We start from the raw sequence: 25422 nt of genomic DNA on the forward strand, positions 1-25422 counted from the left end.
CACCGATGACGAGAAAATGTGGATGTATTTTTTCCAGGATAGCTTGTCTGGGGCTTCCTTGGATTGGTACATGGAGCTTAAGAGAGATTCTATCCGATGCTGGAGAGATCTGGGTGAGGCCTTCTTGAGGCAATATAAACATAACATGGACATGGCGCCGAGCCGGACTCAGTTGCAGAGTCTTTGTCAAAAATCTGGTGAAAGCTTCAAGGAGTACGCCCAGAGGTGGCGTGAATTGGCTGCAAGAGTACAACCCCCTATGCTGGAGAGGGAGTTGACTGACATGTTCATCGGTACTTTACAAGGAGTATTCATGGACCGGATGGGGAGTTGCCCATTCAGTAGTTTCTCAGACGTTGTAATTTGTGGGGAGAGGACAGAAAGCCTGATCAAAGCTGGGAAGATTCAAGATGTTGGGTCCTCATCTTCCAAGAAACCGTTTGCTGGGGCACCTCGCAGGAGAGAGGGTGAAACCAATGTGGTGCAACACCGAAGGAGTACAAACAGAAATCAATATCGCCAGGTTGCTGCTGTAACAATTCCAGCACCTCAACCTCGTCAACAGCAACAACAAAGGGTTCAACAACCACCGCCACAACAACAACAACAACAACAACGTCCGTATCAGCCTAGACAGAGGATGCCTAATCGACGTTTTGATCCGTTACCGATGACCTATGCTGAGTTGCTACCTGAGTTGCTCAGATTGAGGTTCGTGGAGTTGCGTACCATGGCACTGTTGACAAAGATACCACCTGGGTATGATGCCAACGTGCGTTGTGATTTCCACTCTGGTGCACCGGGGCACCACATTGAGAACTGCAGGGCTTTTCATCATAAGGTCCAGGACCTAATTGACACTAAAACTATCAATTTTGCTCCTGTGCCGAATGTTGTAAACAACCCTATGCCGCAGCATGGTGCGCACAGGGTGAACAATTTGGAAGACGGTGAAGCTGAAGACTTGATTGTCAGTGTTGATGAGATTCAGACTCCGTTGTTTGTTGTGAAGGACCGTCTGTTGAATGGGGGCGTATTCCCGGGCTATGATCAAGTTTGTGTAGATTGTGCTGAATCAGAAAATGGGTGTATGCAGTTGAGGGCTGGTATTCAGAATCTGATTGATGAGGGCTGTTTACAGTTTAATCGGGCCGTTAGAGATCGTGGGGTGGTGTCAACCGTCACTATCTATTTCAAACCGTCCGAGGGACGCGGTCAGAGGACTATTAGTGCGCCTACGACTAGTGGTACTCCTGTTACCATTTCTGCTCTTGTAACCGTTTGTACTCCAATTACTATTGTTGCTTCGGGAAGAAGGGCTGTTGATAGTAGGGCTGTGCCGTGGAAATACGACAACGCTTACCGTAGCAATCGAAGGGCTGAAAGTCAGACCAGGCCAGTTAATAAAACTCCAGTAACTATTGGAATGCCAGCTAGAACTCCTGTGGTTGTCGGTCCTGTTGTGGACAATGTTGGGGGACCCAGAGGTTTCACCAGAAGCGGTCGTTTGTTTGCTCCACAACCTTTGAGGGATAACAATGCTGAGGCTCTTACCAAGGCCAAAGGTAAACAGGTTGTGGTTGATGAAGAACCTGCTCAGAAGGAGGCGCCTGAGGGTTCGTTTGAGAAAGACGTGGAGGAGTTCATGAAAATAATCAAGAAAAGTGACTACAAGATTGTAGATCAGCTGAATCAGACTCCGTCCAAGATCTCTATCCTCTCATTGCTTCTGTGCTCTGAGGCACACCGTAATGCCCTGTTGAAGATGCTGAATCTGGCTTAAGTGCCTCAAGAGATCTCTGTCAACCAGCTGGAGGGAGTGATTTCCAATGTGAGCACCAGGCATGGTTTGGGGTTCACCGATTTGGACTTGACGCCTGAAGGACGTAACCATAACAAAGCCCTGAATATCACTATGGAGTGTAAAGGCGCAGTGTTGTCTCATGTGTTGGTAGACATTGGCTCGTCTTTGAACGTGTTTCCCAAGAAGATTCTGGGTAAGATTGATGTGGAAGTGGTTATCCTCACTCCGAGTGATCTGATTGTGCGTGCATTTGATGGATCCAAACGGTCTGTTTTTGGTGAAGTCACACTGCCGGTGAAGATCGGTCCGGAGGTGTTTGACATTGTCTTCTATGTGATGGACATCCAACCAGCATATAGTTGTTTATTGGGGCGTCCTTGGATTCACGCAGCTGGGGCAGTTTCGTCAACTCTCCATCAGAAGCTGAAGTATGTCTGGAACGGTCAGATTGTGACTGTGTGCGGCGAAGAAGATATTCTGGTGAGTCATCTATCCTCTTTCAAGTATGTGGAGGTAGATGGTGAGATCCATGAAACCTTATGCCAGGCATTCGAGACTGTTGCTCTTGAGAGGGTGGCTTTTGCTGAGCAGAAGAAGCCAAGTGCCTCAATTGCATCGTATAAGCAAGCTATGGAGGTTGTCAACTCTGGTAAAGCAGAAGGCTGGGGCAAGATGGTGGATTTGCCTATCAAAGAAGATAAGTTCGGAATTGGTTATCAACCTCTGCAGGCGGAGCAGACAGGTCCGAGTACCTTTACCAGCGCTGGGCTGATGAATCACAGTGATGTCTTTGCAGCCATTAGTGAAGATGGTGACAGTGATTGTGATCTAGACAACTGGGTTCGCCCGTGTGCACCAGGGGAGTCGATCAACAACTGGACGGCTGAAGATGTGGTCCAAGTTACTCTTCAAACAGAGTAATTTTCTTTTGTTTTTTCATTATGCACAAAACCCTACGTTCTGCCCAAGGCGTAGTGGTTCATTGTAGGGCCTCATCATGTTTTTCAATGATATCATTAATAAAGGACGTTTTGCAAACAATATTGTGATCCCTGTCATTCTATTTTTGTTTTCATTTTTCAAAAAAATAAAATGGCAATGTTTTTGTTTTTTGTGACTTTCTTAAACTCTTTTTTCTAAAACAAAGCATTAAACATGCAGAAGTTATCTCACGGAATCCACTATGAACAGTTCTGTTATGGCTCAGTATGATTTCAATAATCCCATATACCAAGCTGAAGAGGAGAGTAAGGAAGACTGTGAACTCCCTAAAGAATTGGTCAGATTGTTAAAGCAAGAGGAGAGGGTCATCCAACCTCATCAGGAGGAGTTGGAGATTGTCAACCTTGGTACTGAGGACGCCAGAAAGGATATCAAGATCGGGGCCGCTTTGAAGGAAGACGTCAAGAGCAGGTTGATTGAGATGCTGAGAGAATATGTGGAGATATTCGCCTGGTCGTATCAAGATATGCCTGGGTTGGATACCGATATTGTGGTGCATAGACTACCTCTCAGAGAAGAGTGTCCTTCAGTCAAGCAGAAGCTTCGGAGAACGAGTCCTGATATGGCGGTTAAGATCAAGGAAGAGGTTCAGAAGCAGTTTGATGCGGGGTTCTTGTCAGTGACTACTTATCCCCCGTGGGTGGCCAACATCGTTCCCGTGCCAAAGAAGGATGGCAAAGTCAGAATGTGTGTCGATTACCGGGATTTGAACAGAGCAAGTCCGAAAGATGATTTCCCATTACCTCACATTGATGTATTGGTTGATAATACGGCTCAATCCTCGGTTTTCTCTTTCATGGATGGTTTTTCTGGTTATAATCAGATCAAGATGGCGCCAGAAGACATGGAAAAGACGACATTCATTACACCTTGGGGCATGTTCTGCTATAAGGTGATGCCATTTGGGCTGAAGAACGCCGGTGCTACCTATCAGAGGGCTATGATAACTCTCTTTCATGACATGATGCACAAAGAGATTGAAGTGTACGTGGATGACATGATTGCGAAGTCGCAGACAGAAGAGGAGCACCTGGTTAATCTGCAGAAGTTGTTTGACCGGCTGAGAAAGTTCAAACTGAGGCTGAATCCGAACAAGTGTACGTTTGGGGTGAGATCCGGTAAGCTGTTAGGCTTCATTGTCAGTGAGAAAGGAATTGAGGTTGATCCAGCAAAAGTCAAAGCTATACAAGAAATGCCTGAACCGAAAACAGAAAAGCAGGTTCGTGGGTTTTTAGGGAGATTGAACTACATTGCAAGGTTTGTATCTCACCTAACTGCCACGTGTGAACCGATATTCAAATTGCTAAGAAAGAATCAAGCAATCAGGTGGAATGATGACTGTCAAAAAGCTTTTGATAAGATAAAAGAGTATTTACAGAAACCTCCAATCCTTATACCTCCAGTTCCTGGGAGACCTCTGATAATGTACCTGTCAGTGACTGAGAACTCGATGGGGTGTGTATTGGGACAGCATGACGAGTCTGGTCGAAAAGAGCATGCCATATACTACCTTAGCAAAAAGTTTACCGACTATGAAATCAAATATTCGCAGCTCGAGAAAACTTGCTGTGCTTTGGCCTGGGCTGCTCGCCGACTGAGGCAGTATATGTTGAACCATACCACTTTGTTGATTTCTAAGATGGATCCAGTAAAGTACATCTTTGAGAAGCCGGCTCTCACCGGACGTGTTGCCCGTTGGCATATGATTTTAACTGAGTATGATATTCAGTACACATCGCAGAAGGCCATCAAAGGTAGTATTCTGTCAGACTACCTTGCCGAGCAACCGATTGATGATTATCAGCCGATGATGTTTGAATTCCCTGATGAAGACATCATGTATCTTAAGATGAAAGATTGTGAAGAGCCTCTTGTCGAGGAAGGACTGGATCCTGATGACAAGTGGACACTGATGTTTGATGGGGCCGTGAATGTGAACGGTAACGGTGTTGGGGCGATGCTTATCAATCCTAAAGGTGCTCATATACCTTTTTCTGCCAGATTGACTTTTGACGTCACCAACAACGAGGCTGAGTATGAGGCTTGTATCATGGGGATTGAAGAAGCCATCGATCTGAGGATCAAGACACTTGACATTTTTGGAGATTCCGCTCTAGTGATTAATCAGGTCAATGGAGATTGGAATACCAATCAACCGCATTTGATTCCTTATAGAGATTACACCAGGAGAATACTGACGTTCTTCAAGAAGGTGAAGTTGTATCATGTCCCCCGTGATGTGAATTAGATGGCTGATGCCTTGGCTACTTTGTCTTCTATGATCAAGGTTCATTGGTGGAATCATGTGCCACATGTTGCGGTGAATCGACTCGAGAGGCCTGCGTATGTGTTTGCAGCCGAGTCTGTTGTTGATGAGAAGCCGTGGTACTATGATATCAAGAACTTCCTCAAGATCCAGGAGTATCCTGAAGGTGCATCAAAGAATGATAAGAAAACCCTGAGAAGGCTAGCTGGAAGCTTTTATTTGAATCAGGATGATATGCTGTACAAGAGAAATTTTGACATGGTTCTGCTCAGATGCGTGGATAGACATGAGGCAGACATGTTGATGCAAGAAGTGCATGAAGGATCTTTTGGTACCCATGCTGGTGGTCATGCAATCTCTAAGAAATTGTTGAGAGCCGGTTATTACTGGATGACTATGGAATCCGATTGTTTCAAGTACGCTCGGAAGTGCCATAAGTGTCAAATCTATGCTGATAAGGTGCATGTACCACCAAGCCCGCTGAATGTCATGAATTCGCCTTGGCCGTTCGCGATGTGGGGGATTGATATGATTGGGAAGATTGAGCCTACTGCTTCGAACGGACATCGCTTCATCCTAGTTGCGATTGATTACTTCACCAAGTGGGTGGAAGCAGCTTCCTATGCTAATGTCACCAAACAAGTGGTTGCCCGGTTTATCAAGAAGGAAATCATCTGTCGTTATGGGGTTCCTGAGAGAATCATTACTGACAATGGTTCGAATCTCAATAACAAGATGATGAAAGAGCTTTGCAGAGATTTCAAGATTGAACATCACAATTCTTCTCCTTACAGACCGAAGATGAATGGTGTTGTGGAGGCGGCAAACAAGAATATTAAGAAGATTGTGCAGAAGATGGTCGTGACGTATAAGGATTGGCATGAGATGCTGCCTTTTGCTTTGCATGGGTACCGTACCTCAGTACGTACGTCGACCGGGGCAACCCCTTACTCCCTTGTGCATGGTATGGAAGCAGTCTTACCTGTTGAAGTGGAGATTCCTTCTCTGAGAGTCTTGCTGGATGTTAAGCTTGACGAAGCCGAGTGGATTCGAACAAGGTTTAATGAGTTAAGTCTTATTGAAGAGAGACGGTTAGCAGCTGTGTGCCATGGGCAGTTGTATCAGAGAAGGATGAAGAGAGCCTTTGATCAGAAAGTGCGTCCTCGGAGCTATCAAACTGGTGATCTGGTTTTGAAGAGGATCCTTCCTCCCGGTACAAATAACAGGGGCAAGTGGACTCCTAATTACGAAGGTCCATATGTTGTTAAGAAGGTTTTCTCCGGTGGAGCCTTGATGCTTACAACTATGGACGGTGAAGATTTCGCGTCCCCTGTTAACTCAGATGTAGTCAAAAAATACTTCGCGTAAATTGACCCGCTGGACAAAAAGAATAAAAGAGTCCAGGCAAAAAAGGGGCATCCCGGCGAACCAAAAAAAAAAAAAGGTTCGGGCAAAAGTTAGGGATAAAGAATGAAAAGAATTTGTACACTCGGTAAGTTGAAAACCCGCAAGGGCGACTTAGGCAAAAATGGGTATCCCAGTGGATTGAAAACCCGAAAGGGCGATCCAGGCAAAAGAGGGATTAAAGCGAAGACTACAGTCTGAGTTATCTGTACTTCACCGCGCTTCATCGTCTGCCATCTCGAAAGATGTGATCGTTTCAGTCATTCTTCTCAGAAAGCAAGGAAGTTGGGAGGAAAACTGATGATCTGTGAGTCATAACAGAATTGGGAAATAGTGGATGCCGTATTCATATTGCCATTAGGATAGATTTTTCCTTTTGTGCGCAATAAAAGTCGTTATTCAGATAAATTGCTCTCTTGTTTTTATTTTACTGTTTTGTTTGCAAAAACGTCCGAATTTTTGATAAACATTGCATATAAAAACCTGAAGGCTAGACAATAACGTGCAGAAAGATAAAACATTTGAAAATCATTTTGAATGTTGAGGACACTTGAGCGTATCTCGTCCATGCAACCCCTGGGACATGTTTGTCGTGCTATTTTGCAGGTCATTACCTTTTGATTCCTGGCTAAAGCAGTTAAGCCACGGTTGATTCCTCAGCAGTGTGAGAGGATGGGGATATTCCCCAGCAGTTGAAGCGAGTTCGGGATTTGTCTCCCCAGCTTATGTCAAGATCAGGAATTCCCCAGCGGATTGAGGTTGGTTCCCCCAAGCAAGTCTGAAGGCTGTCAGAACTATTTTTTCTCCCCTGCAGAGACGTCTGTGGATAGGGCCTTTTATCCCCCAGCAGGTCTAAGGATTTATAAGTCCCCAGCAGGCATGGAAGTAGGTTTATCTCCAGCTAGTCTGAAAGTTGGCAGTTCCCCACTGAGTCTGAAGATTGTTAATCCCCACCGGATTGGAAGGATGTTGTATCCCCAGCGGAGGTGTCAGTGGAGTGGTTTTATTCCCCAGCAGTCTGGCTTGAAGTACGGCTATCCCCAGCGTGGTCGTGAACGCTTGCCCCCGGCAGGGTTGTGGATGTCTATTCCCCAGCGTGGCCTAGTATATTATTTCCCAACAGAGTTATGCCTTTCCCCACTAGAGTTGTGATGGTTTTCCCCAGCAGGTTCCCCGAGTGGATCAGGTTCGGTGAAAATTATCTTCAGCAGAGTTTATCCTACCTGTGGAGTGGATTGGCAGATCTCCCCAGCGAGGTCGCTTTGGTTGTTTCCCTAGCAGAGTCCCCAAGTGGATTGGGATCCTTTCCCCAGCAGCAGGGCTATTCTCCAGCATGAGTGAGAAGTTGGTGCTACTCCCCGCAGAGTATTCCCCAGGCAGAGTCTCCCCACAGAGTTGGAGTATCTGATCAGTTTGCTCCCCGGCAGGAGTTCATCATTTTGCATTTTGCATGTAGTGATCATTGCATCCTCAAATCGCGTAGCATTTCCGTTCAATTTGGAGCATTACGCCATAGAAAAATTCAAACATATGCATTCATATGTCAAACCTAATTGGACCATATCCCCGGCAGAGGCGGATCTTTGTTCGACATCTGTAAGGCACGTTTGCTACAGTTGCTCCTGACAGCATTCAGGATTGATATTTCCCAGAGAGGTTTATTTCCTCACCTGTCCGCGAACGGAAAGCTGGATTCTCCCCAGTGAGACCCCCAACAAGTGTTTAGCCTTGCCGTGACATATGTAGATGTCGTCCTCTTGTGATACCGGTAAGTGTCATGTCAACACCCGTGTGTGTTCTTTCTTTGGTGTCGGTAAACACCATTCTTTCGGTGTCGGTAAGCATCGAGTCTCATCCCAGTCATCGGTAAATGTCTGGTTTTCTTTGTTGATGTCGGTAAACATCATCGTCCGATGTTCGTAACATATATTCTTTCCCCAATGGTCACCTCTCCGTTGGTGTCGATAAACGTTGAGTTTTTCCTATTCGTCCGTTGACGTATAGTTGTACCCTTCCCCAGGAGTCACCTCTCCGTTGGTGTCGATAAACGTTGAGTTTTTCCTATTCGTTCGTTGACGTCTAGTTGTATCCTCCCCACAGGTCATCCGTTAATGTCTGTGTCACCTCTCCGTTGGTGTCGATAAACGATGAGTTTTTCCCAATTGTCCGTTGACGTTTGGTTGTGATTAGCTTTTCCCCAGTAAGTTCACCTCTCCGTTGGTGTCGATAAACGTTGAGTTTTTGCCTGGTCGTCCGTTGACGTCTGGTTGCACATCCTATTTCCCAGTCATCGGTAAATGTCTGGTCTCCTTTTTTTGATGTCGGTAAACATCATCTTTCGATGTCGGTAAACGTCGAGTCTTTATCCCAGTCATCGGTGAATGTCTGGTTGTTCCCCAGCCAGAAATCCCCAGTAGAGTCGTCGGTAAACATCCTGTCTGGTTTCCGGTTGCAAATACCATTTCCCTTCCCCAGTGAAGTGTTCACCTCTCCGTTGGTGTCGATAAACGTCGAGCTTCTCCCGTTCGTCCGTTGACGTCTGGTCGAGTCTTTCCCAGTCATTCGTTAATGTCTGGTCACCTCTCCGTTGGTGTCGATAAACGATGAGTTTTTCCCATTCGTCCGTTGACGTTTGGTTGTATCTTTCCTTTGATGAAAATCAAAATCCCCAGTAGAGTCATCGGTAAACGTCTTGTCTGGTTGCTGTTGCAAACACCTTGTATCATGTCCCGCAGAGTGCAAATTTCTACGGTTCTTCGGTATTCAATCCCTGTTTACCCTGAAGGTCTGACAGCCGTTGCTCTCATCCGTTCGGGTACCCAGCTGATTGAATAGGGGCAGCTGTAGCACCTCAAATTTGCACCTCCCATTTTGTATATACATTTTCATTTTAGGTCATTAACATTGCATTGTTCATTGCATAGTTCACCAAGTCATCAAGCAAGACTGGTCAGGAGATTCAACTGTGCAAGCAAGCAAGTGCATTTTCTATGGAATCAAAGCCCTAGGGTTGGTACAATGAATTCACATGACCCAAGGATCATTTTGAAGTGATTTGGCCAAGTGTTGAAAGCTCAAAGCTCATCAGTCCATGTGCAAATCATCTGAAACCCTCAAAAGTCAACAGAAGTCAACTGTCAGTTCAACTATGGATTTGGAGGTGGGAGATGGTTAGAGAGACCTCATTCATGTTCAAACAAGTCTCATTTGACATTTAAAACATCAACATTGAAGGTTTTGAAGTCAGATCAAGACTTTCCAAAAATAGTAGGTGACTTGTAATTTGAAAGTTTCCAAAAATGGAAAGGTTTTGGACCAACTTCAACTCAAGATTACATCATCAAGAAAGCTTCAAATGAAATGTTGTCCAACATGAAAGTTGAAGATATTTCTCTCCCATTTCCAAAAAGTCCAAGATTATAGATTTCTCATGTATGGTTAAGGAGATATGACCAAAACTTGGCAAAGTGTGGTTTGAACTTCAAATGAGCATAACTTCTTAACCAAAAGTCCAATTTGAGTGGCTCTTTTTGCACATTGATCCTTGTAACATGTATTTTCCAAGCATGGCATCATTTGGCATGAAATCTCAGTTGCATGGCATTGGTTCAATCATGAATATTTTGGTGGAAAATTTCATAAATTCATTTTGGTGTAACATGAGCATACCAAATCATTTCCAACATGTGCATGGAAGGTTTTTAAGTAATTTTGAACCAAGAACATGCACTGTTCACGTGCATGAGGGTGCATGGAGCATAAATTTGATTTTTTGTATAAACACCACAAAGCCCCTAATCTCATTAGCATTTGCCCTAATCCTTTCCTAAACATGTTTAGCATGGACTATATAACCTTAATCCTAACTATTTCATCACGAATTACCAATTCTAAATCTAGGTTTTCAAAATTTCTCAAAATTCTCTCTCACTTTTTTCTCTAAAATTCTGCAAACACAAGCATTGTTCCTTGATTCATTCATCATCATGAGCTATTATTGAGCACCTTTGGACGTGGAAACAAAGGAAACCACTGCATTCGAGTTCATGTTCATAGCTTGAAGCTTTCATGGCAAGTGGAGATTGAGCAAGATTCATGCATTGTTAAGCCTTCTTTTCATCATCATTCACTTCCTTAAGCACCTTGGAGAAGGATTGGAGCATCAAAAGCCTTGGAAATACACGAATCCACTTGCTGTTCATCAAGAGGTCACTTTTTCGACCTCCTTAATTCTCAAAATTGTTGTGATATTCTTGTAGTTCATTGTATGCTGAGTAATTTGAGCTTTGAATCGAGTAAAATGATGCTATATCCATGAAGATCCATGTGATTTAAGTTCTGATGTGAATATTTGATTTCTTCGATCCGTGTTCATCTTGATGTTTTAGCATGAATTATTCATTGATCCTTGTTGTTTGATGCATGGCAAGTTGTTTGGTATGAGTTTTGTGGATTTCTGGAACAGTTCATTGGATCTGGAAATTTCCAGATGAAGATATTCATCGTGTTCATAATGTTCATATGCATTGCCAGTTTCCTGCGAATTTTCTTACAAAACGCATAGGCTTACCTGCGAATCTTGTTGCGAGTTCATCAGGTTTTCCTGCGGATTTTTTAAAAGCCATGCAGCGCGCGCTTAGGGTTTGTAGGTCAAAACTACGTCGTTTGATGTAGCGCGCGCTTTGGATTTGAAAATGCACATGGCGATCCTCCGTGCCACACTTTATTCAAATGCTTCACATATTTTCCACTTTCCCTTCTTTGCCATGTACATGCTTCACATGCATTTTTTTATTTTTTCTTCAACTTCACAAATTCATATCTAATGGAATATTGATCCAAAAGTGATGAGATTTTTTGCATTATGATCCTGATTTTGACTAGTATTTTTTGATCATTAAAATGAGAATTGTGCATGGCTGAATATTTTTTGGTGCTAGGATACTTGAACATGTGTCCATTCTTGACATTGCCTTGCTATATCATTTGTGAAATGCTTGATTCTTGTCCAATGCCTATGAAATTTTGCATGCTATAACTAGACATCTTGCTTGACATTTTGGTGTTGATTTGGTATTTTTATCAATTACCATTACTGTTGTATGATCATGCTAAGGTAGGTGTGACAATTGGTGTCACACCTTGTGATGTTCAACTTGATTGATGTGTTTGCCATGCCAAATTATATCCAATTTCCTTGATTTTTTGTATGATGCATGTTATGGATGTTGTGATTGAGCATGATTTTTGTTGGAATTTGTGGAATCATTTCTGATTTGATTGAGATTTTTCCTTCTGGATGGTCACATTTGAGCTTTTGAATTGCTTTGAACTTCATTTGATTGTGAAATGCTTGATTCTTATCCAATGAATATGAAATTTTGCACACTATTTCTAGACATGTTGGGTGTTGTTTTGGCTTTGGTTTGAGGCTTTTACCATGATCCATCTCTGTTTTATGCCTATGCTAAGTTGGTGTGACAATTTGTGTCACACATGAGCTTGTTGTGCTTGCCTTGACTTATGCTATGTGATTTCCCTGCCTAATGATGTCCAATGCGTCTAATTTTTTTGTGTGATGATCATGTTGTATGTTCTGTTTACTCATGAATTTTGCCAAGATTATTTGAATCATTTTAGATTTAATGTGCATTTGTTCATTCTGATGTCACAATGTGGTCACAATTTGCATACCTTGCCATGTTTGGTTCATGAAATGAATTTGGTTAATGATATTGATATGGGACTTTTTGGATTGTGTTCTTGATTGAATGAAGTTGATTCATGTTAAATTTCATGTTCTGTTTTGAATTTTTTCTCCATCTTTGACCCTAGGCCTTGACCTAGAGGTTTGTAACTCACAGTTGAGCTTTGATTTCAGGTTTACACATCCAAGTCCATAGTTGATGATGCTTCCTCACTTGAGCATTGATGTTTGCTCTAGATGTTGGCTAACCTTGAGTTGTTTTGTAGGCTTTGAGACCAAGTGGCTTAATAGCTTGTGCCTTGCTCATTGTTGCATTGCTTGCTTATCTGTCTGATTGTGTGATTGACTGTTGTCTGTTTGATTGTTTGAATTGCATACTGATTGGGTTAGATTTTTTTCAGGTACCTAAGTTGCTTTGAGTTCTTATTGAACTTGCTCTTGCTTTGCTTGGTTGCTTAACCACTAAGGTATAACTCTCTGACTTCATGTAGTCTGGAAGACCTGTCCTGTTATGTGGGCAGGCACCTGTCTGAAGCCCTCCTTAAGAGGCAATGCTTGTGAATGTTTATCTTTTGTGCCAAGCAGGAAAAGACCTCTATGAGGCAATTGGCAGATAAAAGAGATGTGTAGTCCATCTCCTGCTATTCGTGTGTCATCCACTTTGCTCACACCTTGTGTTGATGCATTGTGGATAATAGCCCAAGATCTTTGTTGTGTCAGTCATATGTGGATAAGAGTTCCAACTTTCTGAACTCCCACACTTTCATTTATCTGAAGCTCTCCCAGGCTAGGGATAAGAGCTGTGAGGTCTTACCCTCACTTTCCATTTCATCTGCTTCACCTTAACTCTCAATGTTAGGGTTAAGAGCTAATCATACCCCATTCCAGTGGTTTGTTTGTTGAGGTTGACATGACCCCTTGACTAAAGCCTAACCTTGTATGAGCCCATCTGTTTGCATATAGTGTGTGTGCTTGCTTTTGTGCTTTTGTTTGACTGTGCTGTTAGGATAGCTTGCTTCCGGTGCAAGTTAGATAGAAACCTCAACATAGGGATCGTATGCATGATAACTTCTAGGCTCGAGTCGTAGTCTCCCTAGTAGTTTGTGTCTCCCTTCGTATCTGGTTAGGCTAGTCCTTTTTCCCTGCGTAGGGGAACTACGTCGCCCTGATCCTCATACCAGATGAGGTACATAGGCAGGAGATGAGCTGATTTCTCCGGGCGCCCTTTTTCTTTTTCAACCTTCTTTGTGTGTGTTTGGAGTCTGACGTAAGTCCAGCGATTGGCAGTTGGTTTCCTGTGTGTGTTTGCTTGCTGGAGTCTGACGTAAGTCCAGCGATTGGCAGTCGGTTTCCTGTGCGTGTGTTTGTTGGTTCGGAGTCTGATGTAAGTCCAGCGATTGGCATTCGGTTTCCATGTTTGCCTGTTTGTGTGGAGTCTGACGTAAGTCCAGCAATTGGCAGTCGGTTTCCTGTTTGTGTTTTGTTTGGCGTGCGTTAGCCGAGCTACGAGTGCTCTGATTCTTCTCCGGACAGAGAAGATACGTATGCATAGGATGCGACATCCTAGCGAGCACGTTTCCCCCTGTCCCGAACTACGTCAACTCTGATGTCTGTGCCTGACAGACTACGTAGGCCCAAGATGCGATATCCTGCCGAGTTAGTTTCTTTTGTCTTTCTTGTGTTTCCTTCCAGCCTTGTGTGGTGTTTGAGCAGTTTTTAGCAACCTTATCCTTTCTTTTGTGCGTGGATCCCGTCGAGTACGACGGATGCGTAGGGGTGCTAATACATTCCCTTCGCATAATTGACTCCCGATCCCATCTCTCTCTGGTCGCGAGACCATGTCTTTTCCAGGTTTACTTCGAGCGTTTCCTTTCCCTCCTTTGGGATAAATAACGCACGGTGGCGGCTCTGTTGTTTCGTTTTCCCGCCGGTTTTTCGCGTAATGCGACACAAGGTTTTGCGTACAGATGGAGGTGGTAAATAAACGTCCAAGATGTTTCAAGAGTTATGTGCAGAACATGGTATTGATCATGAGGTAATTGCTCCTTACACGCCTCAACATAATGGAATAACATAAATAAGAAATAGGATAATATTGAATATGGCAAGATGCATACTGAAGTAGAAGAATTAGCCAAAATCCTTATGGGGTGAAGCAGTCATCACTGCTGTTTACATTCTGAATAGGTGCCCTACCAAGAAGTTAAAGAACGAGGCTCCTAAAGAAGTATGGAGTGGAAAACAACCATCAGTGAGTCACCTAAAGGTGTTTGGCTCTATTTTCTACAAGCATGTTCCTGATGCAAAGAGAAGGAAGCTTGATGACAAAAGTGAACCTACGATACTGGTTGGATATCATAAAACTGGTGCGTACAGGCTGTTCAATCCAATAAATGAGAAGATCGTAATGAGTCATGATATTGTGATTGATGAAAATTCTGCTTGGGATTGGAATTCTGGTGAAGCAACTAACAAGTCACTGATGGGTTATGGCGTCGATGAAGAAACTAATGAGGTCGAAGTCGAAGACTTTGCTGAGATTCTAGATATAGTTAACATCAAAGAAAACATTCGAGAGGGTGTGGCTGATACAAGCCAAAGACCACAAAGAACTAGAGTTCTTCCAGCAAGGCTTCAAGACTATGAAGTTGTTATGGATGATGAAGTCACAATAGATGGAGAATGAGTTCATTTTTCTTTACTTGCAGGTGCTTAACCAATCAACTATAGCGAAGTCTTAGAGAATAAACTTTGGAAGTCAACTATGGTCGAAGAGTTGCAAGCAATTGAAAGGAATAACACATGGTAGTTAGTTGAATTTCCAACATATACAAAATCTATCAAAGTGAAGTGGGTGTTCAAGTTGAAGCACAATGTTGATCGGTCGATAGCAAAAAGTAAAGCAATATTGGTAGCTCACGGATTTCTTCAGAGAGAAGGACTCGACTATTCTGAAGTATATGCCCTAGTAGCAAGATTGGAAACTGCCAGATTGGTGGTAGCCTTGGCATGCAAGCAAGACTGGTTGACATTTGACTTAGTTGTGAAATCAACATTTTTGAATGGTCCCTTAGACGAAGTTTTATATGTCACACAACCTCTTGGGTTAGTGATTCAGGAGGAAGAAAGGAAAGTATACAGGCTTCACAAAGCGCTATATGGTCTTAAACGGGCACCTAGGGCATGGAATAAGAAGATCGACTCTTACATAATTGAATTAGGATTTGTTAAATACAGGTTGGAGTATAGTGTCTATTTACAGGTCGAGGCATAAAATATAACCATAATTTGTTTGTATGTCGATGACTTGCTGGTAACAGGAAATAGCATGAAGATCTTGTCAAAGTTCAAAGAGTTGATGAAGAGGGAATTTGGAATGTCGGATCTAGGAAATTTGTCATATTTCTTAGGCATGGAATTTCAAAATACCAAGCAAAGGATGGTGTTGCATCAAAGAAAGTATGTCAAATAAATAATTAAGAGATTCAGGATGGATGAGTCGAATCCTGCATCCTTCTCTGTCAAAACAAACCCGAAACTGGAAAAACATGGAAAAGAAGACAGAGTCGACGCAACTCTGTTCAAATAAATAGTCAGATCTCTGAGGTATGTATGCAATAGTCGACCTGATATAGGTTTCTCAGTCGGATTAGTGAGCAGATACATGAGTGAACCAAGAGTGTCACACATGAAGACTGCAAGAAGAATCCTGAGATACCTAAAAGGATCAATAAATTATGGAATTCTATTTCCACAAGATTCTGAAAGCAAAGAAGTTGTTGTTAATTTCTATTCAGATGCTGATTGGTGCAGAGATAAGGAAGATCGAAGAAGCACGACTGGAATTTCTGTCATGTGAGGTTGAATATATAGTTGGATCCTACGCAGCTTGTAAAGCAACTTGGATCAGATATGTGTTAGAAGAAATGGAGGTCAAAGTCAAGAAACCCCTAGTGCTACAGATCAACAAATAGTCAGCCACAAATCTTGCAAAGATTCCAGTTCTGAATGGGAGAAGTAAGCACATGGAATATAGATTTTACTTCTTAAGGGAGAAAGTGAATTGAGGTGAACTTGAAGTGAGGCATTGCTCTAGTGAAGCACAGTTGGCCGATATTTTCACCAAAGGCTCGAAGATCAACAAATTTCTAACATTGAGAAATAAATTAGGAATAGTTCAAATCGACTAGTTAGTGTGTTTGACAAGTTTGTGAAGGTGTGAAAAACACAAGAAATTGGGGGTTTGAATTGGGTTTTTAAAAACAAAAGATTTTTACCAACTCAAGAACACCACTTAAATTTTAATAACAAAGAGATAAAGAACACAAGTATTTTTATCCTGGTTCACTTGAAACTCAAAGCTACTTCAGCCACCCACCAATGTGATTTTGCCTTATACACAATGACTTAATCGATTATAATTAACTGATTACAATAATCACAAAGAATAACCTTCTCTGTCTTCTCAAGGATCCGACTATAGCCTAGTCTCCTTAAGGACTCACAAAGAACACCTTTATTTGTCTTCTTAAGAATATGATTATACCCTAGTCTCCTTAAGGAATCAAACAAACAGTTTGAATAATATTTTGTGTGTTACAAGTTGCTTCTACACAAACAATTTTTACACAAATGATAAACAAATACTTAAATAAAAATTGTGTATAAAAATGATAGTTTTTCATAAAGAATTTAGGCTTTGTCAAATATTGCAGCGCTTCAGCATTCTTGTTTTTCTTCAAGTCTCCAGGTCCCACTTATATAGCATAAGGAGAAGACCATTGGAGGGAAAAATGAGGAAACCAAAGAGAGCAGTTGTTCACTGTTGGATGATGAAAGGAGTGATATTGCCTATTGTCCTTCTCCCATAAATTCAGTGACAAGTGTGATGTATAGTACTGTCCTTGCCCATGAAATCAGGTAGTGGAAAGAATATTTTATTTGTACTATGTACTATTTGATCACGTACCTATTTGATCTTATCTTCAAGTTCATTGGCTTCTGATGAAAGTTGATGAAGCCCGAAATGAAGAAACATACATCCAAATTCAGAAACTTCAGAATCCTCTATCAGAACCTTGATGGCATCAACTGTCTGGCTTGAGATCTTTAGTATCTTTAAAATCTTCAGACTCTTCACTCAGAACCTTGATAACCTTAACGTCTGGCTTGAGATCTTCAAAATCTTTAGCTATATAACACAACTTCAGAAGATTGCCATGCTTTAGAAGCTTAATGATCAGAGTCACAAACTGAGATAATGTTGCAGCAGCAACATAGCGTCTCCTCATAAGCTTCTCAGAGTGAATCAGCACAGAAGCAGAAATATCATTGCAGCAACAACTTTGGACATCTTTCCGAACTTGTTATGATAGGTGCAGAAGCGGAATTGGAACTCATTGTTTAGAAATTGATGACGTTGCACATCATATACTCAGAATCATAACTGGCTGTTAAAGCTACAAAATAACAAACAATTAAGGTACCAAAATTGTTCTCACACAACTACAACATTGTTATCATCAAAACTCAAGGTATAAATGCATAACCAAATTTTGTTCTAATTATCTCCCCATTTTTTATGATGACAAAAACATGTATTTTGATGAACAATTTTGTACATGCTAATCACATAAGTGAAATCCTGTCAAGCAGATCCATGATGTCGTATACGATGTCACAACCTAAGGGTATGCACATTATCACACCACAAACAATAACAAGATTAAAATAACAATAAAAAAACACAATCAATTGTTAACCTAGTTCGGTGCAACGTCACCTACATCTGGGAGCTACCAAGCCAGGAAGAAAATACAATATCACATAATTAGTTTGAAGTCCTGAACAACCTCAGGTTTTACAGACTCCTCACCTAATCTCTTCTTGTGGAAGTTTCTATCGAGGACACTCCTAGATATGAGACCCATCTCACTTCCCTCAACCACACGACAACAAAAAACTGACAAACACAATCCTCTCTTGCTTAAAAGCTTCTAAGGGATTGTTTGTTACAAATCAATACACATGTCTAATTCAAGTATCGAGGAGATACTCGAATGGTACACACAAAGCACACATGCGAAACCCTAATGATAACAATATACTGCACTGATTCGATACTATATTAAGTTTAGAAACTTTCTATAAATAGCAGTGAAGAGGCATGGGTTTCGCTCTTGATTTGCAGCAGATCAAAGATCTCTGCACAATCTTCTGAAGATATGATCTTAATCAAATCAGGTGTTTCCTAAAATGTCTTGACATCGTTACTTCGTATATAAGTCAAGACACAATATTCTTCAGGTACAAGGAAAACGCTCAATAATATTCGTGAACTAAATCTTCATAGAATCTTCACATAAAACATTAAAGAGACTAAATCTCACAAGATGTTTAAGCTCGGTGTTAGGGACCAATTGGTACTACTTTTTATATCATTTTATTGGTCCCTTTTACCAAGTTTTGATGTAATTACACACTTTTATTCTCACTATTTTGTATAAATGCAATTAGGTTTAATTTATTTTGTTTTGAATAGTTATTTCACATATTTGTTAGTTTTGTAGAATTTTTGGATGAGAAAGCTTTGGATTGCAGCATCATAATATAGAAGATTTTGGATGAAGCTTGCAAAGCAAGAAAACTGAGGCAGCTTCAGTTCGCCCCGCGAACAAAGTTCGCGCCACGAATTGAATGAGACAGCATCAGTTCGCCCCGCGAACCCTGCGAATCCAGCAAACTGATTTTTGGGTCAAAAGTGCTGTTTTGAAGGCCAGCTGGTTTTGCCATTTTGGTGTTTGCCTTGGGATAGCTTTTCTGCCTTGGATGGAAATGATAAATTAAGGAAATGTCAACTCTTTTAGGAGAGAAAAACACATTATTCATTCACTATTATTCACACATTGACATTGAGAGATTTTGGAGGAGAGAAAAACAGAGTTTTTCTTCTTTAACTTTCTGCTTTGTAACAATGATGATGAGGAGCTAAACTCCCCTTTGTCAAGATTGGAGGTAGTAACTATTCTCATATGTTTATGTATTCCATTTGATTTATATATATGATAAAGATTGTTGATGTATTGAATACTGTTTTTGCCCTAAGTTGAAAACCAGATTTGAGTAGTTGTCGAGAGAGATTATTTGAGTCTTGACATAAAACAGATTTTCAAGTAGTGAATAAGTTGTAGAGATAGATTTATTCATTACTCTTCTTTGGTATTAAACATTAAAGATTGCTATATTGATAGTTAGGTGGAGAGATCGTCTAAGGATCAATATAGTGATTATCACAATATCATTTAGACATAAATGACTTTGAGAGGATACTTGAACATCATCAATAATCTTAAATCTATATAGTTATCATAAGGAAGCATAAACATTTGAAATAGTGAACTCCAATCTTGCCAAGCTTTTATATTAGATTAAAACCATTTTACTGTTTTTAGTGACATTTACTCACAAGATAACTTTCCAACCAAAACAACCTTGTTACTTTCTAAACTTACAACATTTGGATTATAGAATGGCAGTAATATCAACCAATCTCTGTGGATACGATATAAAAATATTTGCCGAAGATATACTATTCAACAAATTGGCGCCGTTGCCGGGGATTGGTGTTCGATATTACAAGCATTGCAATAATTCATTGTTTTAAGTTTTGTTACTTTTACTGCTCTCCCTCTTTTGTTTCACTTGGTTTGTTAGTTTTGTAGATTCTAGTGCATGCGAGGAAAAGCAACCCAGGAGCAACTTTAATTCGATCCTGAAATTGAAAGAACACTTCGGAAGCTCAATAGCAAAACACGAAGAAGAAGGAAACTAGCCGAAGAGAGGAACCGGAAAGAAGAAGCATCTACTTCCGCACTTGTTCCAATCGAAGAAGTGGTTGTAGAGGCTTGTGAAGGAAATATGGCGGATGACAATCGTACCAAAATGTCTGCTAATAGTCCAAGAAGAAATGCTCAATTTTCCCGTGGAGGAAGAAATACGGAGATGAAGACCGGAATCCTCCAACTTCTCTATGCAAATCCATTCACCGGAATGGATCATGAAGATCCGTATACCCATCTCATCAAATTCTATGAGATTGCGGGTTCTACGGGAATTGATGAAGCGGGTAAAGAAGCATTATTCAAGAGGATGTTCCCACACTCCTTAGTGGGAAAGGCAAAAGAGTGGTACCTTGATCAAACAGCAAGAGTGATGACGAATTGGAATTTGTTAGAAGAAAAGTTCTTAGAAAGATATTTCCCTCAATCCCGATTGATGGAAGCCAAAACGGCTATTGCGGTATTCACTCAAGGAAGCAACGAATCTTTAAATGAGGCTTGGGAAAGGTTCAAGTCAATGTTGAGAAAATGCAAGGGTCATGGTTTTGATGAGCTCACTCAAATCCATATTTTTCTTAATGGGCTCCAATCAACTCACAAAACACTTTTGGATGCTACCGCGGGTGGCTCTCTTATGTCAAAGAATGCGGAAGAAGCTAACGTCATTATTGACCGGATGGCACTCAATGATCGTCAAAGTCAACATGACCGTAGTCCTTCACAACGTAAACCGGGAGTTCTTGAGTTAAATACCAATGACGCCATTCTTGCTCAAAACAAGCTACTCTTTCAACAAGTGGAGTTGCTTACTCAACAAATGGCCAAGCTTCCACAGCAAATGAAGGAGATTCAAAGTTCTCAAGTTCGACATCAAGTAGCATGTTACGAATTATGTCAAGGAGATCATCCTACTGGTTTTTGTCCTCCACTAGAAGAAGTAAGCTATGTGAACAATCAAAATCAAGGCTATCAAAGGAACAATCAAGGTTATCAACCATCAAGGTTCAACAATCAAAATTTTCAGCAGCAAAGTCCTTACCAACATCCAAATTCTCAAGGACAGCAGTCGCAAGGAGGAAGTTCCAAGCTAGAGGATACTCTTCAACAATTCATGCAAGTTTCCATGGCAAATCAGAAGAGTAACGAAGCAACAATTAAAAATCTGGAAACTCAAGTAGGGCAACTTGCAAAGCAACTGTCGGAACAAAACGCAGGATCCTCTTTCTCCGCTAACACTCAAACCAATCCAAAGGAGCACTGTAAAGCAATATTTACTAGAAGTGGTAGAGAGTTGACAGGTGAAAAAATTGAGGAAATTACAATAGAGAATGATATGGATGCTGTACTGGAAAAGGAGAAAGTGGTAGAAACTGCTCAGTTCGCGCCGCGATCTCGCTTCGCGCCGCGAAAACAACAGAACCAGCAATTGATGGAGGAACAACAGTGTGAAGCGGAAATGAATAAGGAAATCGAACCAAGAAAGAAGAAAAAAGGAGACAAGGGAGTGAAGGTCATTCCAGTTCAACATTTACCATATCCGCACGCACCATCAAAGAAGGATAATGCTAAGCATTACGCACGGTTCATGGACATATTCAAACAACTTCAAATCAATATTCCATTTGCCGATGCATTAGAACAAATGCCACGATATACAAAGTTCATGAAGGACATTCTTACAAAGAAAAGGAGACACGTGGAAGACGAAACCATATTGCTTGATGCACGGTGTAGTGCCATCATCCAAAAGACTCTCCCAAGGAAGGAGTCTGATCCGGGCTGAGTTGTTTTACCGGTAACCATTGGAAGCACATACGTCGGTAATGGTTTGATTGACTTGGGGTCTAGCATCAACTTAATCCCCCTCTCCATTGTGAAAAGATTGGGAAATGTGGAGATCAAATCGACAAGGATGACTTTACAACTAGCCGACAAGTCTACCACTTCACCATACGGAATTGCTCAAGACATGTTAGTGAAGGTGGACAAATTCTTGTTTCCGGTAGATTTTGTGATAGTAGACATGGATGAAGATCGTGAGGTTCCTATAATTCTTGGAAGACCATTCATGAAAACGGCCCGAATGATGATTGATATTGATGATGGACTAATGAAAGTGAGGGTGCAAGATGAAGAGGTAGCCTTCAATCTTTTTGAAGCCAAAAAGCATTTCAATGGTAAGTATGACTCCTTCCGAATCGATGCCACCAAGGAGGGACTAGTTGAGATTGCAGACCAGGTTCATCTTTCTAATCCATCAGAGAAATCTCTTATCGGAGTCTACAAAGTTTCGACCAAAAACGAAAGCTTGGAGATGACAAAGGAAGTGGAAGAGCCAAAACTAGAGCCACATTTGAAGTATGTGTTCCTTGGTGATGCCTGTGCTAAACCGGTGGTTGTTAGTAATACATTGTCCACAAAAGAGGAGAATCAATTGATGCGAGTGCTGAAAAAGAAGGAAGTTGTCAAACTAGTAGAGGCCGAGATGATTTGTTCTAGCTCCGATGGTGAACGGGTGAGTGTTGTGCAAGTAGTTCCGAAAATGGGTGGTATCAGATTTTATCGAAGGTTCATCAAGAACCTCTTGAAGACAACAAAGCCCTTGAGGAAGTTGCTTAACAAAGCCGGATCGTGACGACCGTTGAACCGTCGAGCTCTAAACGACGTTAAACAAAGCGCTTGTTGGGAGGCAACCCAATGTTGTAAGTCTGCATTTTAATTTTTTTTTTCTGCTGTGTGAGTTTCTGCTATGTTAAATTTTGAAAAAATTGGGTTCTGTTTTTTACCGTTCGCCCCGCGAACTGAATTCACAGCTTCAGTTCGCGCCGCGAACAAGGTTCGCCCCGCGAACAGTGAATGACAGAACCAATTTTTCGTGACATCATGAACGTCATGAATACAAGAATTAGGCGCTCCCCCTGAGTATCAGGACCAGGGGATGACTTACCCCAAGTGTTACTCCCTCTCCATACATGCACATGCTCTAAAGGAGAAGAGCGATCCAAAACGCAGCGAAATCTAAAAAAATTCTTCTTTAGTGATCCTTACGAATGGGCATGATCAGTGATAGAATTGTTACCTCTTGTGGTGATTGAAAACTTTGATGCAGATCTACGGAGCGATCATGAATGTTGAATGGTGGTAACGCCTCTACCCAGTCCACACGAACGGATTCCTTCAATCTCAGTGCTAGCTGCTACGAATGAAGGCTTTGAGTGAGAGAAAGAGAGAGAGAGAAATAAAATTATAACTGCACAAATGCTTCTTCATAAGGGTTCTATTTATAGAACCACTTGTGTGGGCTGCAAGCTAAAAAGCCCACTTAAGTGTATGTGACCCATATCTTATAATATGCCAAAATCACTTAAGCGTGTGGTACCTTACCATATTTCATATTCTACTTAAGTACATCGTACCTTACGATGTCCTACAATTCACTTAAGTTGACCATACCTTACGGTGTTCCTTAGTTACTCTATCTCTCATCAATCCGTCCTTTTGTGTGTGACCCTGTAGGTTTTCGCGGCATTGGCAATTATATTAAATCACGTATTTAACATAATAAACTGTGAGCAGTATCTAGTAACACATCACTGCTACCCAAGACACGAAAATGTCATGTGATCTGATAAATCCTTTTGTGATAGTACTTATGTGTACAATTACCCTTTTGCCCTTATGTCTATATTGAACACAAGGCATAGACCATGTCATCCTTGTCCAGTTCAATATTGGGCCCGTAGACATTTATCCTGTTACGCAGGATGGGCAAATTCCATCTAGGTCACTCATGTCCCTCAACATGCTTCGTGAAGTACCCATCAACTGTCTTTATGGTCATTAAGTCACAGACAATGTTTGATCAGCAATAAGGCACTCGACTTTACATCTAGGGTCCATAGTGGTTTTAGGTCGATGGGTGGTATACATCATTATCACCATGAGAATAACTTATGACACTTTGCATAATAATCTATATAGTATTCTCATAGCGGGTCAATCTAGTATAAATATTACTCTTAATATTCATACCTATGTTTAAGACTTGATAACTCCTTATCCATGATCCATGAGATGTGGTCATCAGTCTACATACATAATAGTCTTAATGCTTTAATGTTATCCCATTTCACAATAAAACTCGACTGCGGATACTTTAAGAATATTGTCCTTATGTTAGTGAGATCTCATGATTAAGTCACACTTGATACATTAAACGGACTAACTATTCTAGGGACTTTATTAAACAAACATAATAAAGAAAAATCCTTTTATCATTAATAAATAATTCAATACAAGTACCAAAACTATTAGCCTCTAGGGCTTACACCAACAATCTCCCACTAGCACTAGAGCCAATCAGGCATACCCCTAATGCCCATAGATCTAGTATGGCCATCATGCTTCTGTTACGTAAGACGCTTTGTCAGTGGGTCAGTAATATTTTCAAGTGTAGGTACTCTGCATATTTTCACATCTTCTCTATCTATTTCCGTCGAATGAGGTGATAACACCTAAGCATGTGTTTGGATCGTTGGTAAGATCTAGGCTCCTTAGCTTGTACGATAGCACCATTGTTATCACAATAGAGACCAATGGGATCCAAAATGCTAGGAACTATGCCAAGTTCACTAATGAACTTCTTGATCCAAACAGCTTCCTTTGCTGCACTTGAGGCAGCAATATACTCAACCTCAGTTGTAGAATCAACAACTGTGTCTTGCTTTGAACTTTTCCAGCTCACAGCGCCACCGTTTAAGCAAAACATATAACCAGATTGTGATCTAAAGTCATACTTATCTGTTTGAAAGCTAGCATCGGTGTATCCAATTACAACAAGCTCTTCCTGACCTCCATATATTAAGAATGAGTCCTTGTTCCTTCTCAAATACTTAAGGATATTCTTGACAGCTACCCAATGAGCATCACCGGGGATCCGATTGGTAGCTACTCGTTGCACTTAAAGCATACGAGACATCTGGTCGAGTACATAACATGGGATACATGATAGATCCTATTGCAGATGCATATGGAATCTTATTCATGCGATCCCTTTCTTCCTTAGTTGAAGGGGATTATGTTTTTGATAGACACAAGCCATGTTGTATAGGTATAAATCCTTTCTTAGAATCATGCATATTAAAGCGTCTCAGCATTTTGTCTATGTATGTACTTTGACTTAGGCCAAGCAGTTTTTGTGATCTATCTCTATAGATCCTGATTCCTAATATATAGGCTGCTTCACCTAGGTCCTTCATAGAAAAGCATTTCCCCAACCAAGACTTTACTTGTTGCGGGGTAGGGACATCGTTTCTAATGAGTAATATGTCATCTATATATAATACCAGGAAAACGATCATGCTTCCGCTAACCTTCTTGTAGACACAAGGCTCATCTTTGT

Source organism: Lathyrus oleraceus, chromosome 2, assembly GCF_024323335.1.
Source record: "Lathyrus oleraceus cultivar Zhongwan6 chromosome 2, CAAS_Psat_ZW6_1.0, whole genome shotgun sequence".
Taxonomy (NCBI): Eukaryota; Viridiplantae; Streptophyta; class Magnoliopsida; order Fabales; family Fabaceae; genus Lathyrus; species Lathyrus oleraceus.